This window comes from Phoxinus phoxinus (genome assembly GCF_949152265.1).
Source record: "Phoxinus phoxinus genome assembly, chromosome: 5".
In the NCBI taxonomy this organism is placed as follows: domain Eukaryota; kingdom Metazoa; phylum Chordata; class Actinopteri; order Cypriniformes; family Leuciscidae; genus Phoxinus; species Phoxinus phoxinus.
In genome coordinates, this window is record NC_136880.1 from 20,525,563 (window position 1) to 20,533,947 (window position 8,385).

Consider the following 8,385-nt stretch of genomic DNA (forward strand, 5'->3'; position numbering starts at 1 on the left):
GAATCCATAATCAATTAGTCACAGTCCAGTAATCACATAAATTACCTGTTCACGATCACTTATCGTTGTAATTATGTTCAAATGTTTTTGTCTTTGCCCATCAGTCAGAGCAAATCTATATGGCTTCTTGGGTCTTCTCAATAGCTCTCAACTTGACTTTGAAATAAAGGTTACATATTTATTTCTAAATTAGCAAATTTGAGTATTAGTGCATCTACTTATCCTCTTTGACATAAAATACAATTATTGTGAAATATTTTTTTAATGTCTAAAACTATAAGTCTGTTTTTTTACTTATTTTAAAATAATTTAGGCTCCAGTGGGCCCTGTCCCTCTGGTTGAGAGCTACTGCTATAAAGTATATACAGCTATACTGTTTATTGACAGGTTCCATTGTGACAACTTACCCCCACATAGTGTGTCCTCCTATTGAGCCATGTAACAAAAGGTCAATATGTACTTAATGAACTGTATCTTTACATATAACATGCAATATACCCGGAGAACAATTCACAGGAGTGCCCAGGGCTTCCATATATAGTTGCTTGTGATAACAACAAACAGTTCATCTGAATGAGGTGAGAAAGGTGTGAGAATGAGAGAGAAGGTGAGAGTCTCTCAGCTCTTCCGAACAGGTAAATATTAACACTGACACAGTCCTGTCATTCCCAGACTGCCGTGCAGGAGAGCTTAACAGGAGAAAACCGAGACGCGCCCCCCTATACTTCCAGCAGCACCCGATGACAGCTTCCCTCAGCGAGTACTGAAGATCCTGCAAGATAAACATGGTGAGCCTCATGTCTGACACACACAGTGTGCAGACACATGCATCACACTCATATACAAATTCCTTCAATCTAACACACCGCTGAGCTTGAGGATAACGCAATGGGTGCTAAGACGCCAAGAGACCTCATCTTGACCGCTACAGGTTCACTTCTTGACCGCTACAGGTTCACTTCTTGACCGCTACAGGTTCACTTCTTGGCCACTGAATAAACTTGAAACAATTTTGTGATGAAGGTGAACAGAACTTAATTTGCTTTGTGATATTCTGTTACCGTATTGAACCAAAGCGTTATTTTGCCCTTAATTTAAACGCTTATTAGGGCTGCACGATACATCGGAATAAAATCGAAATCGCAATATGGCTTAATGCCACTGATCTATATAATGACATTAAATAGATCAGTGCTTAATGTACTAAATCGCACAGACTGCGAATTAATTAAATATGCACTACTGATAAAGTGAAGAGTTTCACACTGAAACCGGCAGCGCATTCGTCAAATTGCCGGCAACCCCGTCAAAATAAAATCTCCATGAAGACATAAATATTAGTGTTGTAATTTTAGATGAACTATACATCAAATATTTTTTTATTAAATACTTGATTTTTTTGACAGTACAAGAGTTACAATATTACAATAAATTTCTTATTTTGTTTATATATCCTTTGATAAAAATTTATTGAAAAAAAAATATATATCATTCAGGCCTAAAATGATTGGTTTGCACTTAAAAAAAGTATTCAGGAGCAAAACATTTTTTTATTTGCTTTCCCCAACAAAAATCACCCCACTTCTTTTAGAATGATTATCCTAATATAGTTATCCATTCATCTGCTGAACATTCCTGTATTTATTCATATCGCAGAAAAAGTTAATATAAATATAGTAGTATGGTAACAGAAACATGCTTGAAGCGGTTGACCAATCATAACACACTGTTTCAGGAAAACCAATCAGAGCACATTGCACTTTTCAGAAGGACAGGCTTCATAGAGACCGGAACTAAACAGAGTGATACTGACAGACTGGATAAGAGGTGCTGCAATAATGTAAAATAAGGTGTGTGTTTTTTTTAACATTCAAGTATGAAAACCTAAACCCTAAAAACTAAATCAAGACTTTTTAATAGAACATAATAATGGCCTTTTACATCCATCCATCAAGCTTATTTATATATATATATATACATATGACCTGTATATGGTTTTTGTTATAACTGCAACAATATACAAAACAGATTTTGGTTAAAAAAGTAACTATATACACAATACAGTTAATAAGTAATGCACACATTTCAGATAAAAAATAAAGACATACAGTATATATTTATTGAAACAAGGCAAAAGGCTGAACTTTATCTGCACCTCAACCTTCAAGACTGACCCAGAGTACACAGAGAGCCACTGTACTTATTATTTTCCAGGTACAGGGGAATTTTTCAAGGGGTTGTGAAATTTGATGGACCCTTTAATGTGTGGTGCCTCAGTGTGTGAGATCGTCTGTACTGTACACATTTGTCTGACAGCGCACAGACAGCGAGGCGTTGCAGTGAAGTTCATTGGAAGTATTTTAAGCGCAAGTGTCACAATTTGACATGGTCTTGATAATAATCGAGTCAACACACACTACATTGGTTTAGAGCTGAGAGGATGTATATGAGGAATCCGCACTGGCGGATTTGAAGAGAGCTACAAAACTGCTTTTACAGCATGATTCCATGATTGACAGATAGTGATGGACCACCGTGAAGTGATTATAAAGTCATCAAATAATGATTTTCTGATTAGGCTAATCAGTTTATATAAATATGATGCTTAGATATGTTTTTCAGTTTAGTTGACCCGTCTCTGTGATCTTGTCCTCGATCATTGACTTCAGTAATTTGCAGAATGCTGAATTGACACTTTTTTTTTTCTCCACAAAGCAGTTTGTGACAAAGTTAAACACATATAAGGCCTGTTCACACCAACAACAATTGACTAACAAAAACAATTACTAAACTCCCAAAAGAGGGTTTTCGCAGTGATGCCATAGAATAACTTTTTTTTTGTATTTGCCAAGGAGCCTTTCAAAGAACAGTTCCTAAAAAAATAAAGAGCATGGGCATTAAAATAAACATTTAAGAATTTAAATGTAATAAACATAACAGTGTCGGTTTGGATGCTAATATACAATCTTAAAAATATAGGTTATTTATATATGTATCTGATTCCATGATGAACTTCAACATCCATGGAACCTTTCCATTCCACAAAAGGTTCTTAATCCAGTGGTTATTATTGTTTATCAGCTGGAAAAGAAATGTTATGGAAGTGATTCCAACAATATCGTTCCTCTGTGTCATTGTTATTATAGTTGTGGTGTGGACTTCCCTATTCTCTTAGAATTAGAACGATTATTAAAACTTTATTGTTGTAGTTATCAGCCTTGGAGAGAACATGCCTTTAGAATTGATGTGACGTGGAATATTAGGATTAGTCAAATCAAAATTGTAATCACTGTATATATGTTGAGTCTCTTCAAAATACTGCCCAATTTTAAGATTTGTCCATGCTGAATCAATAGCAATTAACAGCTCAGATTAAAAGCAAACAGCTGTGGAAAAACAGCTTTATCTGGGTTTTTAAAAAATAGTCAAATTCAGCACATTTGCAAGAGGCTTTCTCTATTTTGCGCATTCCTTCCAAAGCCTCGGAAAGCATGCCAGATAAACCGGGATTTAAGACTTATTCATCATTAATACCCAAGATTCATGGGAATTTGTTAGGATTATCACAGTTTTGAGTCAGGAAAACACAGTGTTTATCTTGTCTAATGATAAAATCTCCCCAGAGGGAGTAAGTGTGTAACCCAGCTACTCTCAGGATTTAACCCTTTATTTCTCCCATTCACTAGAACATGTCAGACTGGGATTTTACTAATCATCTTCATCTAATCTAAGAATCTAATTAAAAGCCTCTCCCCAGAGATAATCAGTTGAGAAGTGACTATCACACTATAATAGTCATCTGACAATTGACAATAACTATACAGCTACTTAGCTAGGAGGCATCTACTCTGAATTTGCATTACAAATAATTTAAGCTCATCAATCAGTCGCTATAGTTTTTAGTTAAGTCTAAAGTTTTAAGTAATGATGGAACCACCACTTTAGGTACAGGGGGGTTTTATTTGTCAAAGTTCATGATTCCAATGAAGTTGGGACTAATTTCTACATAAAAATAACTTGAAAAACTATATCCATAGTAGTCAATTTAAAGTAAAGTGGAATAACAGGTAAAGTGGGCCACTTATATTTAATCTATTATTATTATATATATTCTACCATCAAGATTATCCTAAGCCCAGGGGTCCAATCCTGCTCATGGAGAGCCACCTTCAAGCAGAATCTGAAATTGAAGTTTTCCACTATATATTATGTGAAAAAAATAGCTTAATGGTGAAAAGTACTGCATGTGTTTCAAATCACAATAATCAAATACAGTTTTAATGATTATTAAAACATGAAACAATAATACTATTACTAACTAATTACCGCTGGGGCGGCTCCAGTTATAAAAAGCCTTTACTGTTGTTTGTACCACAAATCAGCCACACACAAAAACCCACTCCCATTCCTCATGTAAATAGTATGTTTTTTCCATTTTCTTTGGTTGAACGCTGTCTTTACTCATCCTGATGCAAACAAAGTTTTCTAGATAATACGGCCTTGTACCCGTAAAAGCATGATGACATGCTTGATTGAAAAAATTTGAAGTCCTGATCGTTTTTTTTCTTCTATTGTTGGAGGTTCTGTTAATTACATCTGCATGTTGATAAAAATAAAAAAAAATAAAAAAAAGTTGAATTACCTCACAGCCGATATGTCAAATAAATACTTAATTTGCATTGAAGAGATTGGGACACCTGTCTATTTTACCTCACTCTGATTGGATGAAAAGTACTCGGCTATACCTTCAATCAGGCCACTTTTTGTTAAACGTATAATTCATAATGATTTTTTATTACTTATGTTAACTTTAAGGTCCTGCTATAATATTTAAATTTCAGTACAGTTCATATATGTTATTTTCAAGGTATATACCAATTCACATTTTGAGATCATGCACTCCAGACAAATATATTTTCAGGTAAAATGGGCCATCCCTAACTTATCAAATATTATCTTATCTTATAAGTTATGACTGGGAATTTTATCAGGCACATTGTGTAGCTAGACTATAGTTTGTCTTTAGCTCAAAGTCAAATGGCAATAAATTCAAAGTTAAGTCTTAAATGTTGTATTTGCAGAGTCAAGTCTTAAGTCCTCAAAATTGGAACTGTCAGAGTCAAATCCAAGTTACGAGTCCACATTTTTGTCTCCAGCCAAGGGAACATATATGGGGAGCATGCGATTGTCCCAAGCTTGAAAAACATGGAGGAATTTATATGTATAAGTAACTAAATATGACACGTCCACCTCTCAGTCTCAGAGGCCAAAAGCCTATGTCTGCTGGGAGTGAGCTAGAATACATCAGCCATAACCCCCATTAGTTCTCAAAGTTGCCTTTTAGTTCCACAAATGCAAACTGTGGGTTTCTGAATTGGGCACAGGGGCTTTTATAATTGCAGCTTTAAAATCTATTTGATTCTCAAGCCATTGGAGACAGAGGGCCACAGAGAACACCCAATTCTCAGTGGGAATCCCAGACCTGACTCAATTACATAAATATCAATTAGAAGGGAACTGGGGGATTGGGCTTGATCTGCCCCTAGAGAGGGTGGCCAAGTGTGGGGAGCAGCAGAGGAGGGGAGAGGGAGGAGACGGCACTTAAAACAATCAGCTGTCATGTTACATTTGCACACTTTAGTTCACAGTCATGCTGTAAAAATGATAGCAGGCGGAAATACTGTCGCAAACAATGTGAGATTTAATTAACCGGCAGATGTAACTGGACAGAAATACCAAAATCCATGCAGAAATGTTAATTAAAAATCAGTTTATCTAAGGATTAAGCAAAAGTCCAAATTAATTAATGTCAAATGTCTCTCTGAGGGACTGTGACAATCGTCATAATTCCATGGAAGCCCAAAAAAATGTACACTATGGAAAAGATTTACTCCCATTGGTGCCCCTCTTTCATGTCTAATGGAACGATTGGTTAATAAGGCTGACAGCTAAGAGGATTACGATCAGTTTTGGGCCGTGCCTGATAGTGCCCTAAGCATGCGAGAGAATCCCCCCGTTCTGTCAGGACTCATATACTCAAAACTGATCGACGCTATAGGCTCTTTATCATTCACAGCTTGAGGGATTTGGTCTCTGGATCACTCTAATGAGGGCCAATAGGAGGAGGGCAATTTTTGATATCGGTATTGAGTGTAGTGGGGGTTTCTTCTCCAGTGACGCGTCTGTGAGGTGTGAGGAAATCCAGGGCCCATTAATCCACAGCTCTGGGAGGGTGAGATTGCAGAATCCAGTCACAGTCGGGATGAGTGTAGAGGTGTGAGGACTGGCTTATGGAACGAATCATGAGGAAGGGAGGCATGTCTCCATACATAAAACTGCTCTATCAGTTCACGGTCAGGGATTTGGAGATATTAGGGTCTCTGCTAAGCATATGTAGCATGCTTTAGACTGCTCTCTGGGATATTCATGGAGTTCAGATACTACACTTTATTGGATGTCACACATATGCTGTTTGAAAACATTTACTGCATGGTCAGTGCCTCCACATTCCTCTTCTGTAATTATAAAATCCGAATTTGAAGTCCAAAATTTCTTGGACGATATAAGGGTCTGAGGTCAGGTATTCTTAGTGCAAGACAGGGTCATTCAACACTGTTTTTCTGTGAATTGGCCATTTGGTCAGTTCAGAAACATGGTCATACTTAGTCGTGTATTTCATTGGCTTATGCAAACAACAATAAGTGTGGATTGGGAAACAATGACTTAATTAAATACAAATAAATATAAGATATTTCCTACTGACACACTAGAGCAAAATATATAACAAAAAAAAAATTATGGGAGGATAAAAATACTAACGTGCCTAAGTCTTTTGCACAGTGTTGTGTGTGTGTAAGGCCCTAAAATGCTGTTGCCCCTAAAAATCACTAATCAAAAAAATCCTTTAAAATTATTATCCATATCTGTGTCACTGCTCAGCACTTTAGATCAGGTGAGAGAAAAGCCAAACAGACTGCCCACAACCCCCGTCACACATAGCAGGAGCATCTCTTCCGTGTGCCGCAGGTCGTCCGGGCACTGTGGCGAGGCGGTAAATATGGGCTCAGAGAAAGTGCGATATGACACTAATCAGCTTGTGCGGTGCATTTCGCCAGCATACGCTTCCAAGCGAGCCCGCGCTCTCCCAAGCGCCAGTGAACGGGCCATGACAAACTTTATTTAGCTGAGCAGGTGCCATGACCAATTGAGCCACGTGACTGACGGAGGCGGGCCTTGATCCAACAAGTGCACACTGAGGGAGAGCAATGTGAGATTTGTGCCACCTAAAGCCTCATCTTTCACTAATGAAAAAACATCCTTGGAATTGGGGATCTGTATGGCACCGCTGAACATGTTTATTCACAGGGTTTCGTAGCCGCTCGTTGTGGAAAAGACTGACCTTTTGACCAAACCAAAGACTGACGCTCAGAAAACCAACCCTCTTTTTTGGTTTTAGTTGTCCAAGTCCTGCTCTATTAATGCTTATCTGTCACGCCTCAAGCTTTTTCTACCTGTCTACATTTTTTTCCGCTGCTGTAAGCTCAAAATCACTCGGCATCGATCGCTCCATATCCTCTGAGTCCCTCCTGTCTCACTCACTAATTCTCCCTTTTACCCCTTTCATCCGGATTGAGCACGATGAGGTGGCGAAAAAAAGAAAGAAATCAATAACAGGGCCAAGTGGGAGAGGTCAAAGTTCAACAGGGTTCCTGACGGATGTGTCAGGAAGGCCTGGACTATGAAACAAGAAGCAGGGGGAGAGGCCGTGGCTTGCGCCCGGCGGCAGGCGAGATGGAGATCAAATTTACAGGCTTCGATCGGACTGGTGTGTTGGTGAAGGGATATTAGAGGAGGGTTTACAGGGTTATCAGATCAGCCCCATTAGAGTGCGAGAGGGTCGGCTTTATCTGGCTCAGGGCCAACATGTGTCAGAGACGGGGCCGGGGCAAATGACAGTGTCGGGGCAAAACACCTGACATGCACTGATGACTGACTCGTGCCCTCTGGAGGACCAACATTAGGTAATGACTACAGACGAGGATCCGGTCTGATGTAGATGTATGGGTCAATAAGGACAGATCCCCCGCCACATCGTGAGTGGTGTGATAAGCATTTTTCACTAAATTCAAAGGCCATCAAACTTCTCAAATCAAACTAACAGTACAGGTTTATACCAACACTGTACTCTGCTTCAGTCACGTTACCTGAATTGTTCGGTCCAAACACACATTTACAAGCATATGCACCATGTAATCATAGTTTCTGTTAGAGGTTATTGTCAGAAGAACAGTAATGTAAATATTTAAATATTATAATTAGGCCCTACATATAAATAATAAGTACACTTATTTAACAAAACATTTTATTATTTATGCAGTAAATTTG

At 38.2% G+C, this 8,385-nt stretch overlaps 1 long non-coding RNA gene across 3 annotated transcripts in view; it reads left to right on the forward strand.

Moving 5' to 3' along the window:
* The window catches only part of LOC306999459, a 65,114-nt gene that overhangs the window by 39,075 nt on the left and 17,654 nt on the right, over positions 1-8,385 (forward strand). For 2 of the 3 annotated variants that reach the window (XR_013797857.1, XR_013797858.1), the window contains exon 5: positions 673-788. This is a non-coding gene — a long non-coding RNA (uncharacterized lncRNA). Of the gene's footprint in view, positions 1-672; positions 789-1,767; positions 1,851-8,385 lie in introns of all 3 variants that reach the window. The other variant, XR_013797859.1, reaches the window with a different exon arrangement.